The sequence below is a fragment of the Eucyclogobius newberryi genome, unplaced genomic scaffold (genome assembly GCF_026437365.1).
Source record: "Eucyclogobius newberryi isolate DKJ021-1_F unplaced genomic scaffold, fEucNew1.0.hap1 SCAF_19, whole genome shotgun sequence".
Classification (NCBI taxonomy): domain Eukaryota; kingdom Metazoa; phylum Chordata; class Actinopteri; order Gobiiformes; family Gobiidae; genus Eucyclogobius; species Eucyclogobius newberryi.
In genome coordinates, this window is record NW_027315823.1 from 807,845 (window position 1) to 834,469 (window position 26,625).

The 26,625-nt window shown below is 43.5% G+C and overlaps 49 non-coding genes across 49 annotated transcripts; all 49 read right to left on the bottom strand.

The window, feature by feature from the left end:
- Nucleotides 1–5,965: 5,965 nt before the first annotated feature.
- Nucleotides 5,966–6,106, bottom strand: LOC140366379 (U4 spliceosomal RNA). The gene has a single exon (XR_011927930.1). It is a non-coding gene; the product is annotated as a U4 spliceosomal RNA (small nuclear RNA).
- A 504-nt stretch (nt 6,107–6,610) lies between these two features.
- On the bottom strand, nt 6,611–6,682 carry trnap-agg (transfer RNA proline (anticodon AGG)). Its single transcript has one exon. It is a non-coding gene; the product is annotated as a tRNA-Pro (tRNA).
- A 97-nt stretch (nt 6,683–6,779) lies between these two features.
- trnap-ugg (transfer RNA proline (anticodon UGG)) lies at nt 6,780–6,851 on the bottom strand. The gene has a single exon. It is a non-coding gene; the product is annotated as a tRNA-Pro (tRNA).
- A 367-nt stretch (nt 6,852–7,218) lies between these two features.
- On the bottom strand, nt 7,219–7,359 carry LOC140366413 (U4 spliceosomal RNA). Its single transcript, XR_011927963.1, has one exon. It is a non-coding gene; the product is annotated as a U4 spliceosomal RNA (small nuclear RNA).
- Nucleotides 7,360–7,692: 333 nt separating this feature from the next.
- Nucleotides 7,693–7,764, bottom strand: trnap-agg (transfer RNA proline (anticodon AGG)). The gene has a single exon. It is a non-coding gene; the product is annotated as a tRNA-Pro (tRNA).
- A 537-nt stretch (nt 7,765–8,301) lies between these two features.
- LOC140366475 (U4 spliceosomal RNA) lies at nt 8,302–8,442 on the bottom strand. The gene has a single exon (XR_011928024.1). It is a non-coding gene; the product is annotated as a U4 spliceosomal RNA (small nuclear RNA).
- Nucleotides 8,443–8,775: 333 nt separating this feature from the next.
- trnap-agg (transfer RNA proline (anticodon AGG)) lies at nt 8,776–8,847 on the bottom strand. The gene has a single exon. It is a non-coding gene; the product is annotated as a tRNA-Pro (tRNA).
- Nucleotides 8,848–8,944: 97 nt separating this feature from the next.
- trnap-ugg (transfer RNA proline (anticodon UGG)) lies at nt 8,945–9,016 on the bottom strand. The gene has a single exon. It is a non-coding gene; the product is annotated as a tRNA-Pro (tRNA).
- Nucleotides 9,017–9,383: 367 nt separating this feature from the next.
- LOC140366528 (U4 spliceosomal RNA) lies at nt 9,384–9,524 on the bottom strand. Its single transcript, XR_011928074.1, has one exon. It is a non-coding gene; the product is annotated as a U4 spliceosomal RNA (small nuclear RNA).
- Nucleotides 9,525–9,857: 333 nt separating this feature from the next.
- trnap-agg (transfer RNA proline (anticodon AGG)) lies at nt 9,858–9,929 on the bottom strand. The gene has a single exon. It is a non-coding gene; the product is annotated as a tRNA-Pro (tRNA).
- Nucleotides 9,930–10,026: 97 nt separating this feature from the next.
- Nucleotides 10,027–10,098, bottom strand: trnap-ugg (transfer RNA proline (anticodon UGG)). The gene has a single exon. It is a non-coding gene; the product is annotated as a tRNA-Pro (tRNA).
- Nucleotides 10,099–10,465: 367 nt separating this feature from the next.
- On the bottom strand, nt 10,466–10,606 carry LOC140366529 (U4 spliceosomal RNA). Its single transcript, XR_011928075.1, has one exon. It is a non-coding gene; the product is annotated as a U4 spliceosomal RNA (small nuclear RNA).
- A 333-nt stretch (nt 10,607–10,939) lies between these two features.
- On the bottom strand, nt 10,940–11,011 carry trnap-agg (transfer RNA proline (anticodon AGG)). Its single transcript has one exon. It is a non-coding gene; the product is annotated as a tRNA-Pro (tRNA).
- Nucleotides 11,012–11,106: 95 nt separating this feature from the next.
- trnap-ugg (transfer RNA proline (anticodon UGG)) lies at nt 11,107–11,178 on the bottom strand. Its single transcript has one exon. It is a non-coding gene; the product is annotated as a tRNA-Pro (tRNA).
- Nucleotides 11,179–11,545: 367 nt separating this feature from the next.
- On the bottom strand, nt 11,546–11,686 carry LOC140366414 (U4 spliceosomal RNA). Its single transcript, XR_011927964.1, has one exon. It is a non-coding gene; the product is annotated as a U4 spliceosomal RNA (small nuclear RNA).
- Nucleotides 11,687–12,019: 333 nt separating this feature from the next.
- On the bottom strand, nt 12,020–12,091 carry trnap-agg (transfer RNA proline (anticodon AGG)). Its single transcript has one exon. It is a non-coding gene; the product is annotated as a tRNA-Pro (tRNA).
- A 536-nt stretch (nt 12,092–12,627) lies between these two features.
- LOC140366476 (U4 spliceosomal RNA) lies at nt 12,628–12,768 on the bottom strand. The gene has a single exon (XR_011928025.1). It is a non-coding gene; the product is annotated as a U4 spliceosomal RNA (small nuclear RNA).
- Nucleotides 12,769–13,101: 333 nt separating this feature from the next.
- trnap-agg (transfer RNA proline (anticodon AGG)) lies at nt 13,102–13,173 on the bottom strand. The gene has a single exon. It is a non-coding gene; the product is annotated as a tRNA-Pro (tRNA).
- Nucleotides 13,174–13,270: 97 nt separating this feature from the next.
- Nucleotides 13,271–13,342, bottom strand: trnap-ugg (transfer RNA proline (anticodon UGG)). Its single transcript has one exon. It is a non-coding gene; the product is annotated as a tRNA-Pro (tRNA).
- Nucleotides 13,343–13,709: 367 nt separating this feature from the next.
- Nucleotides 13,710–13,850, bottom strand: LOC140366530 (U4 spliceosomal RNA). Its single transcript, XR_011928076.1, has one exon. It is a non-coding gene; the product is annotated as a U4 spliceosomal RNA (small nuclear RNA).
- A 333-nt stretch (nt 13,851–14,183) lies between these two features.
- Nucleotides 14,184–14,255, bottom strand: trnap-agg (transfer RNA proline (anticodon AGG)). The gene has a single exon. It is a non-coding gene; the product is annotated as a tRNA-Pro (tRNA).
- A 269-nt stretch (nt 14,256–14,524) lies between these two features.
- On the bottom strand, nt 14,525–14,596 carry trnap-ugg (transfer RNA proline (anticodon UGG)). The gene has a single exon. It is a non-coding gene; the product is annotated as a tRNA-Pro (tRNA).
- A 367-nt stretch (nt 14,597–14,963) lies between these two features.
- Nucleotides 14,964–15,104, bottom strand: LOC140366415 (U4 spliceosomal RNA). The gene has a single exon (XR_011927965.1). It is a non-coding gene; the product is annotated as a U4 spliceosomal RNA (small nuclear RNA).
- Nucleotides 15,105–15,437: 333 nt separating this feature from the next.
- trnap-agg (transfer RNA proline (anticodon AGG)) lies at nt 15,438–15,509 on the bottom strand. The gene has a single exon. It is a non-coding gene; the product is annotated as a tRNA-Pro (tRNA).
- Nucleotides 15,510–15,604: 95 nt separating this feature from the next.
- On the bottom strand, nt 15,605–15,676 carry trnap-ugg (transfer RNA proline (anticodon UGG)). The gene has a single exon. It is a non-coding gene; the product is annotated as a tRNA-Pro (tRNA).
- Nucleotides 15,677–15,778: 102 nt separating this feature from the next.
- trnap-ugg (transfer RNA proline (anticodon UGG)) lies at nt 15,779–15,850 on the bottom strand. The gene has a single exon. It is a non-coding gene; the product is annotated as a tRNA-Pro (tRNA).
- Nucleotides 15,851–16,217: 367 nt separating this feature from the next.
- On the bottom strand, nt 16,218–16,358 carry LOC140366416 (U4 spliceosomal RNA). The gene has a single exon (XR_011927966.1). It is a non-coding gene; the product is annotated as a U4 spliceosomal RNA (small nuclear RNA).
- Nucleotides 16,359–16,691: 333 nt separating this feature from the next.
- trnap-agg (transfer RNA proline (anticodon AGG)) lies at nt 16,692–16,763 on the bottom strand. The gene has a single exon. It is a non-coding gene; the product is annotated as a tRNA-Pro (tRNA).
- Nucleotides 16,764–16,858: 95 nt separating this feature from the next.
- trnap-ugg (transfer RNA proline (anticodon UGG)) lies at nt 16,859–16,930 on the bottom strand. The gene has a single exon. It is a non-coding gene; the product is annotated as a tRNA-Pro (tRNA).
- A 367-nt stretch (nt 16,931–17,297) lies between these two features.
- Nucleotides 17,298–17,438, bottom strand: LOC140366531 (U4 spliceosomal RNA). Its single transcript, XR_011928077.1, has one exon. It is a non-coding gene; the product is annotated as a U4 spliceosomal RNA (small nuclear RNA).
- A 414-nt stretch (nt 17,439–17,852) lies between these two features.
- Nucleotides 17,853–17,924, bottom strand: trnap-agg (transfer RNA proline (anticodon AGG)). The gene has a single exon. It is a non-coding gene; the product is annotated as a tRNA-Pro (tRNA).
- Nucleotides 17,925–18,019: 95 nt separating this feature from the next.
- Nucleotides 18,020–18,091, bottom strand: trnap-ugg (transfer RNA proline (anticodon UGG)). Its single transcript has one exon. It is a non-coding gene; the product is annotated as a tRNA-Pro (tRNA).
- A 367-nt stretch (nt 18,092–18,458) lies between these two features.
- LOC140366417 (U4 spliceosomal RNA) lies at nt 18,459–18,599 on the bottom strand. Its single transcript, XR_011927967.1, has one exon. It is a non-coding gene; the product is annotated as a U4 spliceosomal RNA (small nuclear RNA).
- Nucleotides 18,600–18,932: 333 nt separating this feature from the next.
- On the bottom strand, nt 18,933–19,004 carry trnap-agg (transfer RNA proline (anticodon AGG)). Its single transcript has one exon. It is a non-coding gene; the product is annotated as a tRNA-Pro (tRNA).
- A 536-nt stretch (nt 19,005–19,540) lies between these two features.
- Nucleotides 19,541–19,681, bottom strand: LOC140366470 (U4 spliceosomal RNA). Its single transcript, XR_011928019.1, has one exon. It is a non-coding gene; the product is annotated as a U4 spliceosomal RNA (small nuclear RNA).
- A 333-nt stretch (nt 19,682–20,014) lies between these two features.
- On the bottom strand, nt 20,015–20,086 carry trnap-ugg (transfer RNA proline (anticodon UGG)). The gene has a single exon. It is a non-coding gene; the product is annotated as a tRNA-Pro (tRNA).
- A 367-nt stretch (nt 20,087–20,453) lies between these two features.
- Nucleotides 20,454–20,594, bottom strand: LOC140366532 (U4 spliceosomal RNA). The gene has a single exon (XR_011928078.1). It is a non-coding gene; the product is annotated as a U4 spliceosomal RNA (small nuclear RNA).
- Nucleotides 20,595–21,008: 414 nt separating this feature from the next.
- trnap-agg (transfer RNA proline (anticodon AGG)) lies at nt 21,009–21,080 on the bottom strand. The gene has a single exon. It is a non-coding gene; the product is annotated as a tRNA-Pro (tRNA).
- A 95-nt stretch (nt 21,081–21,175) lies between these two features.
- Nucleotides 21,176–21,247, bottom strand: trnap-ugg (transfer RNA proline (anticodon UGG)). The gene has a single exon. It is a non-coding gene; the product is annotated as a tRNA-Pro (tRNA).
- A 367-nt stretch (nt 21,248–21,614) lies between these two features.
- LOC140366480 (U4 spliceosomal RNA) lies at nt 21,615–21,755 on the bottom strand. Its single transcript, XR_011928029.1, has one exon. It is a non-coding gene; the product is annotated as a U4 spliceosomal RNA (small nuclear RNA).
- A 333-nt stretch (nt 21,756–22,088) lies between these two features.
- On the bottom strand, nt 22,089–22,160 carry trnap-agg (transfer RNA proline (anticodon AGG)). Its single transcript has one exon. It is a non-coding gene; the product is annotated as a tRNA-Pro (tRNA).
- A 536-nt stretch (nt 22,161–22,696) lies between these two features.
- LOC140366436 (U4 spliceosomal RNA) lies at nt 22,697–22,837 on the bottom strand. The gene has a single exon (XR_011927986.1). It is a non-coding gene; the product is annotated as a U4 spliceosomal RNA (small nuclear RNA).
- Nucleotides 22,838–23,170: 333 nt separating this feature from the next.
- Nucleotides 23,171–23,242, bottom strand: trnap-agg (transfer RNA proline (anticodon AGG)). Its single transcript has one exon. It is a non-coding gene; the product is annotated as a tRNA-Pro (tRNA).
- Nucleotides 23,243–23,337: 95 nt separating this feature from the next.
- Nucleotides 23,338–23,409, bottom strand: trnap-ugg (transfer RNA proline (anticodon UGG)). The gene has a single exon. It is a non-coding gene; the product is annotated as a tRNA-Pro (tRNA).
- A 367-nt stretch (nt 23,410–23,776) lies between these two features.
- On the bottom strand, nt 23,777–23,917 carry LOC140366533 (U4 spliceosomal RNA). The gene has a single exon (XR_011928079.1). It is a non-coding gene; the product is annotated as a U4 spliceosomal RNA (small nuclear RNA).
- Nucleotides 23,918–24,331: 414 nt separating this feature from the next.
- On the bottom strand, nt 24,332–24,403 carry trnap-agg (transfer RNA proline (anticodon AGG)). The gene has a single exon. It is a non-coding gene; the product is annotated as a tRNA-Pro (tRNA).
- Nucleotides 24,404–24,498: 95 nt separating this feature from the next.
- trnap-ugg (transfer RNA proline (anticodon UGG)) lies at nt 24,499–24,570 on the bottom strand. The gene has a single exon. It is a non-coding gene; the product is annotated as a tRNA-Pro (tRNA).
- Nucleotides 24,571–24,937: 367 nt separating this feature from the next.
- On the bottom strand, nt 24,938–25,078 carry LOC140366418 (U4 spliceosomal RNA). The gene has a single exon (XR_011927968.1). It is a non-coding gene; the product is annotated as a U4 spliceosomal RNA (small nuclear RNA).
- Nucleotides 25,079–25,411: 333 nt separating this feature from the next.
- trnap-agg (transfer RNA proline (anticodon AGG)) lies at nt 25,412–25,483 on the bottom strand. The gene has a single exon. It is a non-coding gene; the product is annotated as a tRNA-Pro (tRNA).
- Nucleotides 25,484–26,625: the final 1,142 nt, after the last annotated feature.

Below are 26,625 nucleotides of genomic sequence, written 5' to 3' on the forward strand. Positions count from 1 at the left end.
TAAATAATAATAATTGAAGTTGAAATCAAACATCAAAGGTTATCAAGTTGTGGTACAGGATATTATTATTATTGGTTCGTTTTACTTTTATAACCAGCCTCATGGCCTAATGTTTACACAGTGGTTATTTATTTGGGATTTATTGTATGGGACGTTTGTATTGCACTTTACATCAAAATGATTCAGTTTGATGAGCCAAACAAAATACTGTTGTTTTCTCAATCATGAATTAAATGGTTGAGGTCAATAAGAGTAACAGAAGTGTTCAAAGTACAAGTATAAGTTGAGATTAAGTACAGATACACCAGGTCAAATATTACTCCAATACAAATAAAAGTAGCTCTATCAAATTATTACTTAAGTTAAAGTATTCACTGTACAAAATATTTACTATTGAAAGTACTTTTCTTGAACAAATCATTTAAAATATGTGTTGTGCTACCACTGCAGTACGTGTATCTTTCACCTAGTACATTCTGAGCATCGTAATTATTCACAGCGATTCATTTATTATCACTTTTAAAAACTTTCCGACGGAGCGAACGGTAAAGCTAACAAACGTTAACATGCTAACACCGTATTACCCGGTTTCCAAACAACAAAACCCTGCAGAGAGAACACAGCGGCCTCATTTTAACCCTGAGAGCTGCTTCTACAATGTATCTGCACTGGAGCAAAACTACTTTTACTTTTTGAGTACAGCTCCTTTAAACCTCAGAACCAACTTCTATTTCTATGTCGTTTTAGATCCACATTGTATATTTCAGTTAACCACATGTGACACGGTGATCTGCATTTGTTAGTTTAGCATTAAGTTCCAGGAAAAACAGCACAATACGTCTCCTTTTAGTGAATATTTGTAGTAGTAGTGGTAGTATCAGTAGTGGAAGTAGGGGTAGTAAAAGAGTAGAGCCAGTCTGTATAGCATTACCACGACACTGACCGTCTCTTTTACGTCCTTTGTTAACATCTCCTCTTCACTCAGCGCTACTGGAGCTCCGTCTGAAGCGGGGACAAAATGCCTGCCTGTGCCTCCAGCTCTGCCCGCGCCTCCTGCTCTCTGAAGTCTATCAATAAGTCACCTGGAGGGGGCTGGCGCGGGCTGCGAGGCAACGGCACACTTTGGGCTGGCGAGCGCAGGGACGAGATTACGTTTTGTGTAGAGCGAAAACGATCGGGTTCACGCTGGTACCGAGCTCGAAGCTGGAAAAGGCGTTCAGGCTGAGAGAGCTGTCTGTGGTGCTGGAAATCAATTAAATGTGGAAATATGAGAGTGTCCATGTGTTTTTGAATTGTTTACTTGGTTCATGAGCGCCGAAAGTCAGTGAACTAAGCTGGAAGACGAATCTGCCATTACATTATGACGATCGGTCTGTTATTGGAGATTGTGATGTGTTCTGCACTTCGAAAACAAAACACAAAATCTTTACGATTGATCCATAACAGCCAAACATAAAATAGCGATTGTGGTCATTTTGTGACACTTCAACTTAATTTTCCCAAGGGCCAGATTCTTCGGAGGGTCAAGGTCTCGAGCCGGAGGTGCACAACACGCCACGAAACGAATGCACGAAATATCCCCACATTGTTTCAACAAATGGAGCTAATGCAATAAATTAGATTTGATTTTTTTGAGAACAAACAAACAAAATGCTTTACCAACATTGCTTTGCCAAATTGCCCGTCCAGGACTGAACCAAAGAGAAACAAAGACTAGACTAGTACCAACCCGGTCTGAACCAGGACTAACCCAGATTCTAACAAGGACTAAACCTAGTGCTAACCCAGAATTAAACCGGTAAACAAGATTATTTATTTAAATATTTGAAAGATGGGTCCAGGGCTAGATTTTAGTTGCTTGCAGGGCCTGATTTGGTTGGTAAATCCGGTGGTTATTATATTTATATTCAAAATTAACAATGAGTAATCTAATTAGCGATGGTCCAATATTTGGCGCGCCGCCTCAGCCGATAACGAATACCAATATTTAGATTTTTAAATCCATAGAAAGGCAAATAAATCTGACTGAAGTAGAAGTAAATATCACAAATTGGGATATAAAATAATTTGTGGCATGATTGTATAAAACATATTTTTAACCTGTTTTTAATTTTTAAACTGTTCTATTTTTGCTCATTAGTTAGTTCAATGTTCAAAGACAAATCTAGATTCACTCAGGACAATCTGGGAATGACACATGAGCACACGCACCCCGCCAAATACATTTTTTACAATATCGGCCAGTATCAGGGAAGATCAGTCGATATTGGCTGCTAATCTTTTTTGGAACCGATTTACCTCCCATCACGACATCCAATGAACTACTTCTACCTTCTACTACCTCTGCTATAATGTGGTTCTATTACTGTCACTGTAACATGCTCGTTTTACTGAGTCGCAGCAGCAATCGCCTCATTCTGAGGAGCTGAAAAGTGCTTTCTTTGTTTTGGGTAATAAACAGGACGTGTGACCAATCAGGAGCAGCGTGAAGACTTTTCATTCATATTCTGTTAGTTTGATCTCTTTCTGCAAAACATGTGAGGAAATCTACAAATATGGATGCATTTTAGATTTTGACATTTTGACAGTTAAAAACAGTGCCACGTGTGTTTGGAGTGTGGATACAGCCGTCTACACCAGACACTGCAGTTATTTTCATGTCTATTCAGCTGTTCACTTCAGGTACACAGGTGCTGTCATGTAGTAAGTTTGCTGCAAAGGTAAACGTGACGTAAAAGTGTAAAAACACATGCTCCTCTGAGTAAATTGAGAAAACACAAGTGAAACTTAAGCACATGTAAGTGTGGTAAGTGTGGTGAAAATCAGTGAAGCCAGTCTTGTAAATATTTGAACACCCTGCAATTTCTCCCACTTAGACATTTACATCATAGGTGCATTTCCACTGTGAGAAACAGAATCTAAAAATAAAATCCTAAAATCACATTGTATGATTGTATGTTTTTAAATCATTTATTTGTGATTGCTGCAAATAAGTATTTGAACACCTGAAAAAATCAAGGTTCTTGGTACAGAAGCCTTTGTTTACAATTACAGAGGTCAAACGTTTCATGTAGTTCTCGACCAGGTTTGCACAATCTGCAGCACGGTTATCTAGGGCTGTCGCTGAGCAACACAGAGTTTCAGCTCCTCCAAAGATTTTCTATTGGATTTAGGTCTGGAGACTGGCTAGACCACTAAAGTCACTCCTTGGCTGGTCATTGTCATGTCATGACTTTCTCCCATGACTCATTTGGATCATCCGGATGGTCACTTTAGACGGTGCATGAAGGCGTAGTGTGTTAGCCATAGTAACCTTTGAAACTGTGGTCCCAGCTCTCTTCAGGTCATTGATCAGCTCCTGTTGTTCTGGGCTGATTCCTCATCTTTCTTATCCTCATTGAGACCCCACAAGGTGAGATCTTGCATGGAGCCCCAGTCCAAGGGGGAGATTGACAGTCATTTTTAGCCTCTTCCATTTTTTCAGTTGATCTTTTTTCACCAAGCTGCTCGCTAACTGCCCCGTGGCCCTTTCCAGCCTTGTGGAGGTCTACCATTTGGTCTCTGGTCTCTTTTGACAGCTCTTTGTTCTTGCCCATGGTAGTAGTTTGAGTCTGACTGATTATGGGGTGGACAAGCATCTTTATGCAGCTAACGGGCTCAAACAGGTCCTACTAATTTAGATAATGGAGTAGAGGTGGACTTTTTAAAGGCAGACTAACAGGTCTTTGAGGCCAATCACCCATACCCATCACATCAAATTGAATTTGTGCCAATTTTCATTTTTCTTCCAATTGCCTAACAATAAATTTATATTTTTTTAAATAAATATAATACATACATTGTTCATTGTTATTAGGAAAAAATGGCTTTTGATGAAATGAAGTTTGACCAAATCCATCTGGTTAATAGGATCAACAGTTTTCTCAGCAATTCTAGCCCTTAATGTGCTTCTGCTCATTAATTAACCGTGTGGGTGGAATGGACACTTGTGCCATTCATGTCCGCCTCATGCAGTGGTGCATCTGGAGCCGCCAAACGCAGAGGAAACACTGTAGGAGCCGGCTTTAATCCTCTAAGTTTGGACAGTATGAGGAAGGGAAACGTGCAGCGAGGACGACTATGTGATGTGCCACTCTGAAACGCGACTTTGACAAAACCAATGAAGTGCTTTGTATTTTCATTTTCATACGCAGCCATTTAGTAACTGAACAGCTTCAAATAGCACACTTCCTCAGCAAAATAAGACAGACAGTTTTCACAGGACCATGGCTCTTTTTACAGTCAAAAGGAATGGAATTATCACTATTTCAAGAGTTAATCACCAGCGTGTGAGCGCCTGTAAACGAGTGAAGTCTGTGCATTCTGTGGATACATTTGGAAACCATTTGACTCATTTCACTTCATTTTAGATGTATTCATTAGTCTGATACACGGACACGTTTGTCTCTGAACCGAGTTGAATCCAATGAAAAGCAAAAGGGTTTTTCTCTGTTCATGTATCAATATCAGAAAGCAGGTATCGTTGAGGTACTGGTACTGCAAAAAAACTGAAACGATGTTCAGTACTAGGCTTAAAAATCTTAAACTACCAACGTATGACTGATGGGTGAGGGGACAGGTTTTAAAAGATATTTATTTTATTGCAAAAGTTCCTCAAATCATCAACAGCAATGCACTAGGTAGACAAAAGCTGCACATTAACGCTGCTCATTCTTGCAAGTGCAGTGTAGTGCCAAGTTGCAGATTTCTTATTGCTCCACACGTGACCCTTGACCTCTGAGTCAGATGACATTGACATGGCCGACGCAGCGGAGGGCCTGGGGTTAAAGGTTACGTCCTCTTCTGCTACAGTGCCGTGCTGAAGCTGCACAGATCTCCCGTTATTTAATTGTTGTGTTCTGTGCAGGCGCGAGGCGAACGGGACAGAGGTTATGCAGATGACGTCGCAACAATTTGAACATTGAGTTGCAAAAATGTGTCAATGGTCAGTAATGACATTTTATCCAGTTAGAGCTCAAAACACAACACTCATGTGAAACAGCGGCTACAGTCTAATGCCAAACGTATCTTAAAATCTTCAATATTGAGTTTATACATGAGATCAGAAAGGAAAAAAAAAGAAAACAACTGAAATAAATTCTTTCTCAGTCAATTTGTTGTTGAAGTGTCCTTTATCTCCCCCTGTTGTACCCCCCCTCCTAAACCCAGTTATGCCACACAACCACTTGGGGGAGATGCTAGCAAATATTTATTTTGAACACAATATTTTTCAGCAAGTCAGTTTGGTTGCATTGGAAAGTAGAAAATTCTGACTGAAAACCCACAAACACTGGATCAGTGAATACCAGCCTTATAGACGGGGCTCGTCCGGGATTTGAACCCAGGACCTGTCGCACCCAAAGCGAGAATCATACCCCTAGACCAACGAGGTACATTAATATAAATTTTAAGGCCTCAACTGACCTACAAAAGCAATTAAGAATCGTTAAAAGGTGTTCAATCTAAACTGCACCATCTTGTTTGTTCTTGGGTGGTCCGGGATTTGAACCCGGGACCTCTCGCACCCAAACCTAAGTCATATCCCTAGACCAACGAGCCACTTTTGCCAGTTTGCATAGTCGAGTCGAAAACAGCCCATTGAAATCAATTTTACAAACTAGCCAACACTCACTGGTCGGTCTACGGCTCCTCCGACTTACCGAGATTTGAACACAGGACCTCTTGTTCCCATAGTGACAGTCACACCCCTGGAATTATAAGCTAGAGAACTCATCCAATTTTTTGTCTCATAACTGAAAAAAGGATTAACATTTGAGCATGTCGTCATCAGTTACTTCTGGTGTACTTCTTCTAGCACGTGCATACCAATGACTTTGATCTGAACTAGTTGTGTACAAAGTATGTAGCTCTATTTCTGGTGGAATGTCACGTGTTTTGACGAGCTTACCTTATACATGAAAATACGCCTCCTCAGAGACTGTCAAAAATTGCCACAGTCGACTATATTTCAAGTCGCCAAGGCGGGGTATTGGGTAAAGTTTTCAACTAGCAATAATCGCGCCTCGGATTGACCTCATAGGCTACAATACTGCCACTGCTCAAAGCTAACACGTACTTTGAGAAAGAATGGCCAGGGCTTGGTTCTTGCCACTTCCTGGTCATGGTAGGTCATTGAGGGCAGAGCAAAACTTTGGCCAAGAAGGGAGCTTCTTTTACAAAAAAACCTGCATGTAACACCTGGAAAAATGTCGGTAGCAGACTTCAAAGCCTGTTGACTGAAAGAGTAACAAAATGCATGGGTACAACTTAAATCTTTGCTTTTTAGTACGCCTTCACCAGGCGGGATGAATAATCAATTTTCAACCCGTAACCTTGCCGCCACAAAATAAAACAATAGTTCCCAGCAGATTTGATCTTCTTGCAGTAAAGAAAGACAAACTGTTGCTAGTTTCATTTGTATAACAGTAAATATAGAATGAACTGTCTCAATCATGTTTGGTGAGATTATTCATAGTTGGAAAGTGCAAGTCAGTTTGGTTGCATTGGAAAGTAGAAAATTCTGACTGAAAACCCACAAACAATGGGTCAGTGAATACCAGCCTTATAGAAGGGGCTCGTCCGGGATTTGAACCCGGGACCTCTCGCACCCTAAGCGAGAATTATACCCCTAGACCAACGAGCCACATTTACATACATTTCAAGGCCTCAACTGACCTACAAAAGCAATTGGGTATCATTAAAAGGTGTTCGATCTAAACTGCACCATCTTGTTTGTTCTTGGGCTCGTCCGGGATTTGAACCCGGGACCTCTCGCACCCAAAGCGAGAATCATACCCCTAGACCAACGAGCCACTTTTGCCAGTTTGCATAGTCGAGTCGAAAACAGCCCATTGAAATCAATTTTACAAACTAGCCAAAACTCACTGGTCGGTCAACGGCTCCTCCGACTTACCGAGATTTGAACACAGGACCTCTTGTTCCCATAGTGACAGTCACACCCCTGGATTGATAAGCTAGAGAACTCATCCAATTTTTTGTCTCATAACTGAAAAAAGGATTAACATTTGAGCAAGTCGTCATCAGTTACTTCTGGTGTACTTCTTCTAGCACGTGCATACCAATGACTTTGATCTAAACTAGTTGTGTACAAAGTATGTAGCTCTATTTCTGGTGGAATGTCACGTGTTTTGACAAGCTTACCTTATACATGAAAATACGCCTCCTCAGAGACTGTCAAAAATTGCCACAGTCGACTATATTTCAAGTTGCCAAGGCGGGGTATTGGGTAAAGTTTTCAACTAGCAATAATCGCGCCTCGGATTGACCTCATAGGCTACAATACTGCCACTGCGCAAAGCTAACACGTACTTTGAGAAAGAATGGGAAGGGCTTGGTTCTTGCCACTTCCTGGTCATGGTAGGTCATTGAGGGCAGAGCAAAACTTTGGCCAAGAAGGGAGCTTCTTTTACAAAAAAACTGCATGTAACACCTGGAAAAATGTCGGTAGCAGACTTCACAAACCGTTGCTAGTTTCATTTGTATAACAGTAAATATAGAAAGAACTGTCTCAATCATGTTTGGTGAGATTATTCATAGTTGGAAAGTGCAAGTCAGTTTGGTTGCATTGGAAAGTAGAAAATTCTGACTGAAAACCCACAAACAATGGGTCAGTGAATACCAGCCTTATAGAAGGGGCTCGTCCGGGATTTGAACCTGGGACCTCTCGCACCCTAAGCGAGAATCATACCCCTAGACCAACGAGCCACATTTACGTACATTTCAAGGCCTCAACTGACCTACAAAAGCAATTAAGTATCATTAAAAGGTGTTCGATCTAATCTGCACCATCTTGTTTGTTCTTGGGCTTGTCCGGGATTTGAAACCCAGGACCTCTCGCACCCAAAGCTAGAATAATACCCCTAGACCAACGAGCCACTTTTGCCAGTTTGCATAGTCGAGTCGAAAACAGCCCATTGAAATCAATTTTACAAACTAGCCAACACTCACTGGTCGGTCTACGGCTCCTCCGACTTACCGAGATTTGAACACAGGACCTGTTGTTCCCATAGTGACAGTCACACCCCTGGAATGATAAGCTAGAGAAATCATCCAATTTTTTGTCTCATAACTGAAAAAAGGATTAACATTTGAGCAAGTCGTCATCAGTTACTTCTGGTGTACTTCTTCTAGCACGTGCATACCAATGACTTTGATCTGAACTAGTTGTGTACAAAGTATGTAGCTCTATTTCTGGTGGAATGTCACGTGTTTTGACAAGCTTACCTTATACATGAAAATACGCCTCCTCAGAGACTGTCAAAAATTGCCACAGTTGACTATATTTCAAGTTGCCAAGGCGGGGTATTGGGTAAAGTTTTCAACTAGCAATAATCGCGCCTCGGCTTGACCTCATAGGCTACAATACTGCCACTGCGCAAAGCTAACACGTACTTTGAGAAAGAATGGCCAGGGCTTGGTTCTTGCCACTTCCTGGTCATGGTAGGTCATTGAGGGCAGAGCAAAACTTTGGCCAAGAAGGGAGCTTCTTTTACAAAAAAACTGCATGTAACACCTGGAAAAATGTCGGTAGCAGACTTCACAAACCGTTGCTAGTTTCATTTGTATAACAGTAAATATAGAAAGAACTGTCTCAATCATGTTTGGTGAGATTATTCATAGTTGGAAAGTGCAAGTCAGTTTGGTTGCATTGGAAAGTAGAAAATTCTGACTGAAAACCCAGAAACAATGGGTCAGTGAATACCAGCCTTATAGAAGGGGCTCATCCGGGATTTGAACCCGGGACCTCTCGCACCCTAAGCGAGAATCATACCCCTAGACCAACGAGCCACATTTTCATATATTTCAAGGCCTCAACTGACCTACAAAAGCAATTGAGTTTCATTAAAAGGTGTTCGATTTAAACTGCACCATTTTGCTTGTTCTTGGGCTCGTCCGGGATTTGAACCCGGGACCTCTCGCACCCAAAGCGAGAATCATACTCCTAGACCAACGAGCCACTTTTGCCAGTTTGCATAGTCGAGTCGAAAACAGCCCATTGAAATCAATTTTACAAACTAGCCAACACTCACTGGTCGGTCTACGGCTCCTCCGACTTACCGAGATTTGAACACAGGACCTGTTGTTCCCATAGTGACAGTCACACCCCTGGAATGATAAGCTAGAGAACTCATCCAATTTTTTGTCTCATAACTGAAAAAAGGATTAACATTTGAGCAAGTCGTCATCAGTTACTTCTGGTGTACTTCTTCTAGCACGTGCATACCAATGACTTTGATCTGAACTAGTTGTGTACAAAGTATGTAGCTCGATTTCTGGTGGAATGTCACGTGTTTTGACGAGCTTACCTTATACATGAAAATAAGCCTCCTCAGAGACTGTCAAAAATTGCCACAGTCGACTATATTTCAAGTCGCCAAGGCGGGGTATTGGGTAAAGTTTTCAACTAGCAATAATCGCGCCTCGGATTGACCTCATAGGCTACAATACTGCCACTGCGCAAAGCTAACACGTACTTTGAGAAAGAATGGCCAGGGCTTGGTTCTTGCCACTTCCTGGTCATGGTAGGTCATTGAGGGCAGAGCAAAACTTTGGCCAAGAAGGGAGCTTCTTTTACAAAAAAACTGCATGTAACACCTGGAAAAATGTCGGTAGCAGACTTCACAAACCGTTGCTAGTTTCATTTGTATAACAGTAAATATAGAAAGAACTGTCTCAATCATGTTTGGTGAGATTATTCATAGTTGGAAAGTGCAAGTCAGTTTGGTTGCATTGGAAAGTAGAAAATTCTGACTGAAAACCCAGAAACAATGGGTCAGTGAATACCAGCCTTATAGAAGGGGCTCATCCGGGATTTGAACCCGGGACCTCTCGCACCCTAAGCGAGAATCATACCCCTAGACCAACGAGCCACATTTTCATATATTTCAAGGCCTCAACTGACCTACAAAAGCAATTGAGTTTCATTAAAAGGTGTTCGATTTAAACTGCACCATTTTGCTTGTTCTTGGGCTCGTCCGGGATTTGAACCCGGGACCTCTCGCACCCAAAGCGAGAATCATACTCCTAGACCAACGAGCCACTTTTGCCAGTTTGCATAGTCGAGTCGAAAACAGCCCATTGAAATCAATTTTACAAACTAGCCAACACTCACTGGTCGGTCTACGGCTCCTCCGACTTACCGAGATTTGAACACAGGACCTGTTGTTCCCATAGTGACAGTCACACCCCTGGAATGATAAGCTAGAGAACTCATCCAATTTTTTGTCTCATAACTGAAAAAAGGATTAACATTTGAGCAAGTCGTCATCAGTTACTTCTGGTGTACTTCTTCTAGCACGTGCATACCAATGACTTTGATCTGAACTAGTTGTGTACAAAGTATGTAGCTCGATTTCTGGTGGAATGTCACGTGTTTTGACGAGCTTACCTTATACATGAAAATAAGCCTCCTCAGAGACTGTCAAAAATTGCCACAGTCGACTATATTTCAAGTCGCCAAGGCGGGGTATTGGGTAAAGTTTTCAACTAGCAATAATCGCGCCTCGGATTGACCTCATAGGCTACAATACTGCCACTGCGCAAAGCTAACACGTACTTTGAGAAAGAATGGCCAGGGCTTGGTTCTTGCCACTTCCTGGTCATGGTAGGTCATTGAGGGCAGAGCAAAACTTTGGCCAAGAAGGGAGCTTCTTTTACAAAAAAACTGCATGTAACACCTGGAAAAATGTCGGTAGCAGTCTTCACAAACCGTTGCTAGTTTCATTTGTATAACAGTAAATATAGAAAGAACTGTCTCAATCATGTTTGGTGAGATTATTCATAGTTGGAAAGTGCAAGTCAGTTTGGTTGCATTGGAAAGTAGAAAATTCTGACTGAAAACCCACAAACAATAGGTCAGTGAATACCAGCCTTATAGAAGGGGCTCGTCCGGGATTTGAATCCGGGACCTCTCGCACCCTAAGCGAGAATCATACCCCTAGACCAACGAGCCACATTCGTATATTTCAAGGCCTCAACTGACCTACTAAAGCAATTAAGTATCATTAAAAGGTGTTCGATCTAAACTGCACCATCTTGTTTGTTCTTGGGCTCGTCCGGGATTTGAACCCGGGACCTCTCGCACCCAAAACGAGAATCATACCCCTAGACCAACGAGCCACTTTTGCCAGTTTGCATAGTCGAGTCGAAAACAGCCCATTGAAATCAATTTTACAAACTAGCCAACACTCACTGGTCGGTCTACGGCTCCTCCGACTTACCGAGATTTTAACACAGGACCTCTTGTTCCCATAGTGACAGTCACACCCCTGGAATGATAAGCTAGAGAACTCATCCAATTTTTTGTCTCATAACTGAAAAAAGGATTAACATTTGAGCAAGTCGTCATCAGTTACTTCTGGTGTACTTCTTCTAGCACGTGCATACCAATGACTTTGATCTAAACTAGTTGTGTACAAAGTATGTAGCTCTATTTCTGGTGGAATGTCACGTGTTTTGACAAGCTTACCTTATACATGAAAATACGCCTCCTCAGAGACTGTCAAAAATTGCCACAGTCGACTATATTTCAAGTTGCCAAGGCGGGGTATTGGGTAAAGTTTTCAACTAGCAATAATCGCGCCTCGGATTGACCTCATAGGCTACAATACTGCCACTGCGCAAAGCTAACACGTACTTTGAGAAAGAATGGGAAGGGCTTGGTTCTTGCCACTTCCTGGTCATGGTAGGTCATTGAGGGCAGAGCAAAACTTTGGCCAAGAAGGGAGCTTCTTTTACAAAAAAACTGCATGTAACACCTGGAAAAATGTCGGTAGCAGACTTCACAAACCGTTGCTAGTTTCATTTGTATAACAGTAAATATAGAAAGAACTGTCTCAATCATGTTTGGTGAGATTATTCATAGTTGGAAAGTGCAAGTCAGTTTGGTTGCATTGGAAAGTAGAAAATTCTGACTGAAAACCCACAAACAATGGGTCAGTGAATACCAGCCTTATAGAAGGGGCTCGTCCGGGATTTGAACCTGGGACCTCTCGCACCCTAAGCGAGAATCATACCCCTAGACCAACGAGCCACATTTACGTACATTTCAAGGCCTCAACTGACCTACAAAAGCAATTAAGTATCATTAAAAGGTGTTCGATCTAATCTGCACCATCTTGTTTGTTCTTGGGCTTGTCCGGGATTTGAACCCAGGACCTCTCGCACCCAAAGCTAGAATAATACCCCTAGACCAACGAGCCACTTTTGCCAGTTTGCATAGTCGAGTCGAAAACAGCCCATTGAAATCAATTTTACAAACTAGCCAACACTCACTGGTCGGTCTACGGCTCCTCCGACTTACCGAGATTTGAACACAGGACCTGTTGTTCCCATAGTGACAGTCACACCCCTGGAATGATAAGCTAGAGAAATCATCCAATTTTTTGTCTCATAACTGAAAAAAGGATTAACATTTGAGCAAGTCGTCATCAGTTACTTCTGGTGTACTTCTTCTAGCACGTGCATACCAATGACTTTGATCTGAACTAGTTGTGTACAAAGTATGTAGCTCTATTTCTGGTGGAATGTCACGTGTTTTGACAAGCTTACCTTATACATGAAAATACGCCTCCTCAGAGACTGTCAAAAATTGCCACAGTTGACTATATTTCAAGTTGCCAAGGCGGGGTATTGGGTAAAGTTTTCAACTAGCAATAATCGCGCCTCGGCTTGACCTCATAGGCTACAATACTGCCACTGCGCAAAGCTAACACGTACTTTGAGAAAGAATGGCCAGGGCTTGGTTCTTGCCACTTCCTGGTCATGGTAGGTCATTGAGGGCAGAGCAAAACTTTGGCCAAGAAGGGAGCTTCTTTTACAAAAAAACTGCATGTAACACCTGGAAAAATGTCGGTAGCAGACTTCACAAACCGTTGCTAGTTTCATTTGTATAACAGTAAATATAGAAAGAACTGTCTCAATCATGTTTGGTGAGATTATTCATAGTTGGAAAGTGCAAGTCAGTTTGGTTGCATTGGAAAGTAGAAAATTCTGACTGAAAACCCAGAAACAATGGGTCAGTGAATACCAGCCTTATAGAAGGGGCTCATCCGGGATTTGAACCCGGGACCTCTCGCACCCTAAGCGAGAATCATACCCCTAGACCAACGAGCCACATTTTCATATATTTCAAGGCCTCAACTGACCTACAAAAGCAATTAAGTTTCATTAAAAGGTGTTCGATTTAAACTGCACCATTTTGCTTGTTCTTGGGCTCGTCCGGGATTTGAACCCGGGACCTCTCGCACCCAAAGCGAGAATCATACTCCTAGACCAACGAGCCACTTTTGCCAGTTTGCATAGTCGAGTCGAAAACAGCCCATTGAAATCAATTTTACAAACTAGCCAACACTCACTGGTCGGTCTACGGCTCCTCCGACTTACCGAGATTTGAACACAGGACCTGTTGTTCCCATAGTGACAGTCACACCCCTGGAATGATAAGCTAGAGAACTCATCCAATTTTTTGTCTCATAACTGAAAAAAGGATTAACATTTGAGCAAGTCGTCATCAGTTACTTCTGGTGTACTTCTTCTAGCACGTGCATACCAATGACTTTGATCTGAACTAGTTGTGTACAAAGTATGTGGCTCGATTTCTGGTGGAATGTCACGTGTTTTGACGAGCTTACCTTATACATGAAAATAAGCCTCCTCAGAGACTGTCAAAAATTGCCACAGTCGACTATATTTCAAGTCGCCAAGGCGGGGTATTGGGTAAAGTTTTCAACTAGCAATAATCGCGCCTCGGATTGACCTCATAGGCTACAATACTGCCACTGCGCAAAGCTAACACGTACTTTGAGAAAGAATGGCCAGGGCTTGGTTCTTGCCACTTCCTGGTCATGGTAGGTCATTGAGGGCAGAGCAAAACTTTGGCCAAGAAGGGAGCTTCTTTTACAAAAAAACTGCATGTAACACCTGGAAAAATGTCGGTAGCAGTCTTCACAAACCGTTGCTAGTTTCATTTGTATAACAGTAAATATAGAAAGAACTGTCTCAATCATGTTTGGTGAGATTATTCATAGTTGGAAAGTGCAAGTCAGTTTGGTTGCATTGGAAAGTAGAAAATTCTGACTGAAAACCCACAATCAATGGGTCAGTGAATACCAGCTTTATAGAAGGGGCTCGTCCGGGATTTGAACCCGGGACCTCTCGCACCCTAAGCGAGAATCATACCCCTAGACCAACGAGCCACATTCGTACATTTCAAGGCCTCAACTGACCTACAAAAGCAATTAAGTATCATTAAAAGGTGTTCGATCTAAACTGCACCAACTTGTTTGTTCTTGGGCTCATCCGGGATTTGAACCCGGGACCTCTCGCACCAAAAGCCAGAATCATACCCCCAGACCAACGAGCCACTTTTGCCAGTTTGCATAGTCAGTTTGGTTGCATTGGAAAGTAGAAAATTCTGACTGAAAACCCACAAACAATGGGTCAGTGAATACCAGCCTTATTGAAGGGGCTCGTCCGGGATTTGAACCCGGGACCTCTCGCACCCATAGCGAGAATCATACCCCTAGACCAACAAGCCACTTTGGCCACTTTGCATAGTCGAGTCGAAAACAGCCCATTGAAATCAATTTTACAAACTAGCCAACACTCACTGGTCGGTCAACGGCTCCTCCGACTTACCGAGATTTGAACACAGGACCTCTTGTTCCCATAGTGACAGTCACACCCCTGGATTGATAAGCTAGAGAACTCATCCAATTTTTTGTCTCATAACTGAAAAAAGGATTAACATTTGAGCAAGTCGTCATCAGTTACTTCTGGTGTACTTCTTCTAGCACGTGCATACCAATGACTTTGATCTAAACTAGTTGTGTACAAAGTATGTAGCTCTATTTCTGGTGGAATGTCACGTGTTTTGACAAGCTTACCTTATACATGAAAATACGCCTCCTCAGAGACTGTCAAAAATTGCCACAGTCGACTATATTTCAAGTTGCCAAGGCGGGGTATTGGGTAAAGTTTTCAACTAGCAATAATCGCGCCTCGGATTGACCTCATAGGCTACAATACTGCCACTGCGCAAAGCTAACACGTACTTTGAGAAAGAATGGGAAGGGCTTGGTTCTTGCCACTTCCTGGTCATGGTAGGTCATTGAGGGCAGAGCAAAACTTTGGCCAAGAAGGGAGCTTCTTTTACAAAAAAACTGCATGTAACACCTGGAAAAATGTCGGTAGCAGTCTTCACAAACCGTTGCTAGTTTCATTTGTATAACAGTAAATATAGAAAGAACTGTCTCAATCATGTTTGGTGAGATTATTCATAGTTGGAAAGTGCAAGTCAGTTTGGTTGCATTGGAAAGTAGAAAATTCTGACTGAAAACCCACAAACAATGGGTCAGTGAATACCAGCCTTATAGAAGGGGCTCGTCCGGGATTTGAACACGGGACCTCTCGCACCCTAAGCGAGAATCATACCCCTAGACCAACGAGCCACATTCGTACATTTCAAGGCCTCAACTGACCTACAAAAGCAATTAAGTATTATTAAAAGGTGTTCGATCTAAACTGCACCATCTTGTTTGTTCTTGGGCTCGTCCGGGATTTGAACCCGGGACCTCTCGCACCCAAAGCGAGAATCATACCCCTAGACCAACGAGCCACTTTTGCCAGTTTGCATAGTCAGTTTGGTTGCATTGGAAAGTAGAAAATTCTGACTGAAAACCCACAAACAATGGGTCAGTGAATACCAGCCTTATTGAAGGGGCTCGTCCGGGATTTGAACCCGGGACCTCTCGCACCCATAGCGAGAATCATACCCCTAGACCAACAAGCCACTTTGGCCACTTTGCATAGTCGAGTCGAAAACAGCCCATTGAAATCAATTTTACAAACTAGCCAACACTCACTGGTCGGTCAACGGCTCCTCCGACTTACCGAGATTTGAACACAGGACCTCTTGTTCCCATAGTGACAGTCACACCCCTGGATTGATAAGCTAGAGAACTCATCCAATTTTTTGTCTCATAACTGAAAAAAGGATTAACATTTGAGCAAGTCGTCATCAGTTACTTCTGGTGTACTTCTTCTAGCACGTGCATACCAATGACTTTGATCTAAACTAGTTGTGTACAAAGTATGTAGCTCTATTTCTGGTGGAATGTCACGTGTTTTGACAAGCTTACCTTATACATGAAAATACGCCTCCTCAGAGACTGTCAAAAATTGCCACAGTCGACTATATTTCAAGTTGCCAAGGCGGGGTATTGGGTAAAGTTTTCAACTAGCAATAATCGCGCCTCGGATTGACCTCATAGGCTACAATACTGCCACTGCGCAAAGCTAACACGTACTTTGAGAAAGAATGGGAAGGGCTTGGTTCTTGCCACTTCCTGGTCATGGTAGGTCATTGAGGGCAGAGCAAAACTTTGGCCAAGAAGGGAGCTTCTTTTACAAAAAAACTGCATGTAACACCTGGAAAAATGTCGGTAGCAGTCTTCACAAACCGTTGCTAGTTTCATTTGTATAACAGTAAATATAGAAAGAACTGTCTCAATCATGTTTGGTGAGATTATTCATAGTTGGAAAGTGCAAGTCAGTTTGGTTGCATTGGAAAGTAGAAAATTCTGACTGAAAACCCACAAACAATGGGTCAGTGAATACCAGCCTTATAGAAGGGGCTCGTCCGGGATTTGAACACGGGACCTCTCGCACCCTAAGCGAGAATCATACCCCTAGACCAACGAGCCACATTCGTACATTTCAAGGCCTCAACTGACCTACAAAAGCAATTAAGTATTATTAAAAGGTGTTCGATCTAAACTGCACCATCTTGTTTGTTCTTGGGCTCGTCCGGGATTTGAACCCGGGACCTCTCGCACCCAAAGCGAGAATCATTCCCCTAGACCAACGAGCCACTTTTGCCAGTTTGCATAGTCGAGTCGAAAACAGCCCATTGAAATCAATTTTACAAACTAGCCAACACTCACTGGTCGGTCTACGGCTCCTCCGACTTACCGAGATTTGAACACAGGACCTGTTGTTCCCATAGTGACAGTCACACCCCTGGAATGATAAGCTAGAGAACTCATCCAATTTTTTGTCTCATAACTGAAAAAAGGATTAACATTTGAGCAAGTCGTCATCAGTTACTTCTGGTGTACTTCTTCTAGCACGTGCATACCAATGACTTTGATCTGAACTAGCTGTGTACAAAGTATGTAGCTCTATTTCTGGTGGAATGTCACGTGTTTTGACGAGCTTACCTTATACATGAAAATAAGCCTCCTCAGAGACTGTCAAAAATTGCCACAGTCGACTATATTTCAAGTCGCCAAGGCGGGGTATTGGGTAAAGTTTTCAACTAGCAATAATCGCGCCTCGGATTGACCTCATAGGCTACAATACTGCCACTGCGCAAAGCTAACACGTACTTCTTCTTTTACAAAAAAACTGCATGTAACACCTGGAAAAATGTCGGTAGCAGACTTCAAAGCCTGTTGACTTAAAGAGTAACAAAATGCATGGGTACAACTTAAATCTTTGCTTTTTAGTACGCCTTCACCAGGCGGGATGAATAATCAATTTTCAACCCGTAACCTTGCCGCCACAAAATAAAACAATAGTTCCCAGCAGATTTGATCTTCTTGCAGTAAAGAGAGACAAACTGTTGCTAGTTTCATTTGTATAACAGTAAATATAGAAAGAACTGTCTCAATCATGTTTGGTGAGATTATTCATAGTTGGAAAGTGCAAGTCAGTTTGGTTGCATTGGAAAGTAGAAAATTCTGACTGAAAACCCACAAACAATAGGTCAGTGAATACCAGCCTTATAGAAGGGGCTCGTCCGGGATTTGAACCCGGGACCTCTCGCACCCTAAGCGAGAATCATACCCCTAGACCAACGAGCCACATTCGTACATTTCAAGGCCTCAACTGACCTACAAAAGCAATTAAGTATCATTAAAAGGTGTTCTATCTAAACTGCACCATCTTGTTTGTTCTTGGGCTCGTCCGGGATTTGAACCCGGGACCTCTCGCACCCAAAACGAGAATCATACCCCTAGACCAACGAGCCACTTTTGCCAGTTTGCATAGTCGAGTCGAAAACAGCCCATTGAAATCAATTTTACAAACTAGCCAACACTCACTGGTCGGTCTACGGCTCCTCCGACTTACCGAGATTTGAACACAGGACCTCTTGTTCCCATAGTGACAGTCACACCCCTGGAATGATAAGCAAGAGAACTCATCCAATTTTTTGTCTCATAACTGAAAAAAGGATTAACATTTGAGCAAGTCGTCATCAGTTACTTCTGGTGTACTTCTTCTAGCACGTGCATACCAATGACTTTGATCTAAACTAGTTGTGTACAAAGTATGTAGCTCTATTTCTGGTGGAATGTCACGTGTTTTGACAAGCTTACCTTATACATGAAAATACGCCTCCTCAGAGACTGTCAAAAATTGCCACAGTCGACTATATTTCAAGTTGCCAAGGCGGGGTATTGGGTAAAGTTTTCAACTAGCAATAATCGCGCCTCGGATTGACCTCATAGGCTACAATACTGCCACTGCGCAAAGCTAACACGTACTTTGAGAAAGAATGGGAAGGGCTTGGTTCTTGCCACTTCCTGGTCATGGTAGGTCATTGAGGGCAGAGCAAAACTTTGGCCAAGAAGGGAGCTTCTTTTACAAAAAAACTGCATGTAACACCTGGAAAAATGTCGGTAGCAGACTTCACAAACCGTTGCTAGTTTCATTTGTATAACAGTAAATATAGAAAGAACTGTCTCAATCATGTTTGGTGAGATTATTCATAGTTGGAAAGTGCAAGTCAGTTTGGTTGCATTGGAAAGTAGAAAATTCTGACTGAAAACCCACAAACAATGGGTCAGTGAATACCAGCCTTATAGAAGGGGCTCGTCCGGGATTTGAACCTGGGACCTCTCGCACCCTAAGCGAGAATCATACCCCTAGACCAACGAGCCACATTTCCGAACATTTCAAGGCCTCAACTGACCTACAAAAGCAATTAAGTATCATTAAAAGGTGTTCGATCTAATCTGCACCATCTTGTTTGTTCTTGGGCTTGTCCGGGATTTGAACCCAGGACCTCTCGCACCCAAAGCTAGAATAATACCCCTAGACCAACGAGCCACTTTTGTCAGTTTGCATAGTCGAGTCGAAAACAGCCCATTGAAATCAATTTTACAAACTAGCCAACACTCACTGGTCGGTCTACGGCTCCTCCGACTTACCGAGATTTGAACACAGGACCTGTTGTTCCCATAGTGACAGTCACACCCCTGGAATGATAAGCTAGAGAAATCATCCAATTTTTTGTCTCATAACTGAAAAAAGGATTAACATTTGAGCAAGTCGTCATCAGTTACTTCTGGTGTACTTCTTCTAGCACGTGCATACCAATGACTTTGATCTGAACTAGTTGTGTAAAAAGTATGTAACTCTATTTCTGGTGGAATGTCACGTGTTTTGACAAGCTTACCTTATACATGAAAATACGCCTCCTCAGAGACTGTCAAAAATTGCCACAGTTGACTATATTTCAAGTTGCCAAGGCGGGGTATTGGGTAAAGTTTTCAACTAGCAATAATCGCGCCTCGGATTGACCTCATAGGCTACAATACTGCCACTGCGCAAAGCTAACACGTACTTTGAGAAAGAATGGCCAGGGCTTGGTTCTTGCCACTTCCTGGTCATGGTAGGTCATTGAGGGCAGAGCAAAACTTTGGCCAAGAAGGGAGCTTCTTTTACAAAAAAACTGCATGTAACACCTGGAAAAATGTCGGTAGCAGACTTCACAAACCGTTGCTAGTTTCATTTGTATAACAGTAAATATAGAAAGAACTGTCTCAATCATGTTTGGTGAGATTATTCATAGTTGGAAAGTGCAAGTCAGTTTGGTTGCATTGGAAAGTAGAAAATTCTGACTGAAAACCCAGAAACAATGGGTCAGTGAATACCAGCCTTATAGAAGGGGCTCGTCCGGGATTTGAACCCGGGACCTCTCGCACCCATAGCGAGAATCATACCCCTAGACCAACGAGCCACTTTTGCCAGTTTGCATAGTCGAGTCGAAAACAGCCCATTGAAATCAATTTTACAAACTAGCCAACACTCACTGGTCGGTCTACGGCTCCTCCGACTTACCGAGATTTGAACACAGGACCTGTTGTTCCCATAGTGACAGTCACACCCCTGGAATGATAAGCTAGAGAACTCATCCAATTTTTTGTCTCATAACTGAAAAAAGGATTAACATTTGAGCAAGTCGTCATCAGTTACTTCTGGTGTACTTCTTCTAGCACGTGCATACCAATGACTTTGATCTGAACTAGTTGTGTACAAAGTATGTAGCTCTATTTCTGGTGGAATGTCACGTGTTTTGACGAGCTTACCTTATACATGAAAATAAGCCTCCTCAGAGACTGTCAAAAATTGCCACAGTCGACTATATTTCAAGTCGCCAAGGCGGGGTATTGGGTAAAGTTTTCAACTAGCAATAATCGCGCCTCGGATTGACCTCATAGGCTACAATACTGCCACTGCGCAAAGCTAACACGTACTTCTTCTTTTACAAAAAAACTGCATGTAACACCTGGAAAAATGTCGGTAGCAGACTTCAAAGCCTGTTGACTTAAAGAGTAACAAAATGCATGGGTACAACTTAAATCTTTGCTTTTTAGTACGCCTTCACCAGGCGGGATGAATAATCAATTTTCAACCCGTAACCTTGCCGCCACAAAATAAAACAATAGTTCCCAGCAGATTTGATCTTCTTGCAGTAAAGAGAGACAAACTGTTGCTAGTTTCATTTGTATAACAGTAAATATAGAAAGAACTGTCTCAATCATGTTTGGTGAGATTATTCATAGTTGGAAAGTGCAAGTCAGTTTGGTTGCATTGGAAAGTAGAAAATTCTGACTGAAAACCCACAAACAATAGGTCAGTGAATACCAGCCTTATAGAAGGGGCTCGTCCGGGATTTGAACCCGGGACCTCTCGCACCCTAAGCGAGAATCATACCCCTAGACCAACGAGCCACATTCGTACATTTCAAGGCCTCAACTGACCTACAAAAGCAATTAAGTATCATTAAAAGGTGTTCGATCTAAACTGCACCATCTTGTTTGTTCTTGGGCTCGTCCGGGATTTGAACCCGGGACCTCTCGCACCCAAAACGAGAATCATACCCCTAGACCAACGAGCCACTTTTGCCAGTTTGCATAGTCGAGTCGAAAACAGCCCATTGAAATCAATTTTACAAACTAGCCAACACTCACTGGTCGGTCTACGGCTCCTCCGACTTACCGAGATTTGAACACAGGACCTCTTGTTCCCATAGTGACAGTCACACCCCTGGAATGATAAGCTAGAGAACTCATCCAATTTTTTGTCTCATAACTGAAAAAAGGATTAACATTTGAGCAAGTCGTCATCAGTTACTTCTGGTGTACTTCTTCTAGCACGTGCATACCAATGACTTTGATCTGAACTAGTTGTGTACAAAGTATGTAGCTCTATTTCTGGTGGAATGTCACGTGTTTTGACAAGCTTACCTTATACATGAAAATACGCCTCCTCAGAGACTGTCAAAAATTGCCACAGTTGACTATATTTCAAGTCGCCAAGGCGGGGTATTGGGTAAAGTTTTCAACTAGCAATAATCGCGCCTCGGATTGACCTCATAGGTTACAATACTGCCACTGCGCAAAGCTAACACGTACTTTGAGAAAGAATGGGAAGGGCTTGGTTCTTGCCACTTCCTGGTCATGGTAGGTCATTGAGGGCAGAGCAAAACTTTGGCCAAGAAGGGAGCTTCTTTTACAAAAAAACTGCATGTAACACCTGGAAAAATGTCGGTAGCAGACTTCACAAACCGTTGCTAGTTTCATTTGTATAACAGTAAATATAGAAAGAACTGTCTCAATCATGTTTGGTGAGATTATTCATAGTTGGAAAGTGCAAGTCAGTTTGGTTGCATTGGAAAGTAGAAAATTCTGACTGAAAACCCACAAACAATGGGTCAGTGAATACCAGCCTTATAGAAGGGGCTCGTCCGGGATTTGAACCTTGGACCTCTCGCACCCTAAGCGAGAATCATACCCCTAGACCAACGAGCCACATTTACGAACATTTCAAGGCCTCAACTGACCTACAAAAGCAATTAAGTATCATTAAAAGGTGTTCGATCTAATCTGCACCATCTTGTTTGTTCTTGGGCTTGTCCGGGATTTGAACCCAGGACCTCTCGCACCCAAAGCTAGAATAATACCCCTAGACCAACGAGCCACTTTTGCCAGTTTGCATAGTCGAGTCGAAAACAGCCCATTGAAATCAATTTTACAAACTAGCCAACACTCACTGGTCGGTCTACGGCTCCTCCGACTTACCGAGATTTGAACACAGGACCTGTTGTTCCCATAGTGACAGTCACACCCCTGGAATGATAAGCTAGAGAAATCATCCAATTTTTTGTCTCATAACTGAAAAAAGGATTAACATTTGAGCAAGTCGTCATCAGTTACTTCTGGTGTACTTCTTCTAGCACGTGCATACCAATGACTTTGATCTGAACTAGTTGTGTACAAAGTATGTAGCTCTATTTCTGGTGGAATGTCACGTGTTTTGACAAGCTTACCTTATACATGAAAATACGCCTCCTCAGAGACTGTCAAAAATTGCCACAGTTGACTATATTTCAAGTCGCCAAGGCGGGGTATTGGGTAAAGTTTTCAACTAGCAATAATCGCGCCTCGGATTGACCTCATAGGCTACAATACTGCCACTGCGCAAAGCTAACACGTACTTTGAGAAAGAATGGCCAGGGCTTGGTTCTTGCCACTTCCTGGTCATGGTAGGTCATTGAGGGCAGAGCAAAACTTTGGCCAAGAAGGGAGCTTCTTTTACAAAAAAACTGCATGTAACACCTGGAAAAATGTCGGTAGCAGACTTCACAAACCGTTGCTAGTTTCATTTGTATAACAGTAAATATAGAAAGAACTGTCTCAATCATGTTTGGTGAGATTATTCATAGTTGGAAAGTGCAAGTCAGTTTGGTTGCATTGGAAAGTAGAAAATTCTGACTGAAAACCCAGAAACAATGGGTCAGTGAATACCAGCCTTATAGAAGGGGCTCATCCGGGATTTGAACACGGGACCTCTCGCACCCTAAGCGAGAATCATACCCCTAGACCAACGAGCCACATTCGTACATTTCAAGGCCTCAACTGACCTACAAAAGCAATTAAGTATTATTAAAAGGTGTTCGATCTAAACTGCACCATCTTGTTTGTTCTTGGGCTCGTCCGGGATTTGAACCCGGGACCTCTCGCACCCAAAGCGAGAATCATACCCCTAGACCAACGAGCCACTTTTGCCAGTTTGCATAGTCGAGTCGAAAACAGCCCATTGAAATCAATTTTACAAACTAGCCAACACTCACTGGTCGGTCTACGGCTCCTCCGACTTACCGAGATTTGAACACAGGACCTGTTGTTCCCATAGTGACAGTCACACCCCTGGAATGATAAGCTAGAGAACTCATCCAATTTTTTGTCTCATAACTGAAAAAAGGATTAACATTTGAGCAAGTCGTCATCAGTTACTTCTGGTGTACTTCTTCTAGCACGTGCATACCAATGACTTTGATCTGAACTAGTTGTGTACAAAGTATGTAGCTCTATTTCTGGTGGAATGTCACGTGTTTTGACGAGCTTACCTTATACATGAAAATAAGCCTCCTCAGAGACTGTCAAAAATTGCCACAGTCGACTATATTTCAAGTCGCCAAGGCGGGGTATTGGGTAAAGTTTTCAACTAGCAATAATCGCGCCTCGGATTGACCTCATAGGCTACAATACTGCCACTGCGCAAAGCTAACACGTACTTCTTCTTTTACAAAAAAACTGCATGTAACACCTGGAAAAATGTCGGTAGCAGACTTCAAAGCCTGTTGACTTAAAGAGTAACAAAATGCATGGGTACAACTTAAATCTTTGCTTTTTAGTACGCCTTCACCAGGCGGGATGAATAATCAATTTTCAACCCGTAACCTTGCCGCCACAAAATAAAACAATAGTTCCCAGCAGATTTGATCTTCTTGCAGTAAAGAGAGACAAACTGTTGCTAGTTTCATTTGTATAACAGTAAATATAGAAAGAACTGTCTCAATCATGTTTGGTGAGATTATTCATAGTTGGAAAGTGCAAGTCAGTTTGGTTGCATTGGAAAGTAGAAAATTCTGACTGAAAACCCACAAACAATGGGTCAGTGAATACCAGCTTTATAGAAGGGGCTCGTCCGGGATTTGAACCCGGGACCTCTCGCACCCTAAGCGAGAATCATACCCCTAGACCAACGAGCCACATTCGTACATTTCAAGGCCTCAACTGACCTACAAAAGCAATAAAGTATCATTAAAAGGTGTTCGATCTAAACTGCACCATCTTGTTTGTTCTTGGGCTCGTCCGGGATTTGAACCCGGGACCTCTCGCACCCAAAGCGAGAATCATACCCCTAGACCAACGAGCCACTTTTGCCAGTTTGCATAGTCGAGTTGAAAACAGCCCATTGAAATCAATTTTACAAACTAGCCAACACTCACTGGTCGGTCTACGGCTCCTCCGACTTACCGAGATTTGAACACAGGACCTCTTGTTCCCATAGTGACAGTCACACCCCTGGAATGATAAGCTAGAGAACTCATCCAATTTTTTGTCTCATAACTGAAAAAAGGATTAACATTTGAGCAAGTCGTCATCAGTTACTTCTGGTGTACTTCTTCTAGCACGTGCATACCAATGACTTTGATCTGAACTAGTTGTGTACAAAGTATGTAGCTCTATTTCTGGTGGAATGTCACGTGTTTTGACAAGCTTACCTTATACATGAAAATACGCCTCCTCAGAGACTGTCAAAAATTGCCACAGTCGACTATATTTCAAGTTGCCAAGGCGGGGTATTGGGTAAAGTTTTCAACTAGCAATAATCGCGCCTCGGATTGACCTCATAGGCTACAATACTGCCACTGCGCAAAGCTAACACGTACTTAGAGAAAGAATGGCCAGGGCTTGGTTCTTGCCACTTCCTGGTCATGGTAGGTCATTGAGGGCAGAGCAAAACTTTGGCCAAGAAGGGAGCTTCTTTTACAAAAAAACTGCATGAAACACCTGGAAAAATGTCGGTAGCAGACTTCACAAACCGTTGCTAGTTTCATTTGTATAACAGTAAATATAGAAAGAACTGTCTCAATCATGTTTGGTGAGATTATTCATAGTTGGAAAGTGCAAGTCAGTTTGGTTGCATTGGAAAGTAGAAAATTCTGACTGAAAACCCACAAACAATGGGTCAGTGAATACCAGCCTTATAGAAGGGGCTCGTCCGGGATTTGAACCCGGGACCTCTCGCACCCTAAGCGAGAATCATACCCCTAGACCAACGAGCCACTTTTGCCAGTTTGCATAGTCGAGTCGAAAACAGCCCATTGAAATCAATTTTACAACCTAGCCAACACTCACTGGTCGGTCTACGGCTCCTCCGACTTACCGAGATTTAACCCTTTAGGCGCCAGAGATTATGGATGAAATAAATGTATAAATAAAAAACTTCCTGAGATACAGAGAACTGAAGCCGGGGCACAGCTCTGGGTCGGCAGTGCCCCTGGAGGCCCGTAGAAGCTCCACACTCCAGTTGATTCTTGGATAAAAGGGCACCCAGCCGGTCTCGAACTCGCGTGAGGCGGAGCAGGGATCATCCACCCCGCACACGGCCAGACTTTGCCCGGCCAGGGAGCACCTTCTGCGGGTCGGAGGCTCCGGGTCGGAGCCCCTGGAGCCTGGAGCCCTCACCGGGCCCCGAACTCGGCTGCCGGAGGCAGTGCAGTGCCTCATGGATAAAAGGGCACCCAGCCGGTCTCGAACTCGCGTGAGGCGGAGCAGGGATCATCCACCCCGCACACGACCAGACTTTGCCCGGGGAAGGGCCACTCTGGCTGGGCATGGCCCCCACTGAGCACCCCCTGGAACCCCTGGAGCCCCCGGAGCACCTCCAGAGCCACCCCCCACTCTCCCCAGACTATGCCCGGGGAAGGGCCACTCTGGCTGGGCATGGCCTCCGCCGAGCACCCCCTGGAACCCCTGGAGCTCCTCCAGAGCCACCCCCCACTCCTCCAGACTCACCCCGGGGAAGGGCCACTCTGGCTGGGCATGGCCTCCACTGAGCACCCCCTGGAGCCCCCGGAGCACCTCCAGAGCCACCCCCCACTCTCCCCAGATTCTGCTCGGGGAAGGGCCACTTTGGCTGGGCATGGCCTCCGCTGAGCACCCCCTGGAGCCCCCGGAGCACCTCCAGAGCCACCCCCCACTCTCCCCAGACTCACCCCGGGGAAGGGCCACTCTGGCTGGGCATGGCCTCCGCCGAGCACCCCCTGGAGCCCCCGGAGCACCTCCAGAGCCACCCCCCACTCCTCCAGACTCACCCCGGGGAAGGGACACTCTGGCTGGGCATGGCCTCCGCCGAGCACCCCCTGGAGCCCCTGGAGCCCCCGGAGCAGCTCCAGAGCCACCCCCCACTCTCCCCAGACTCTGC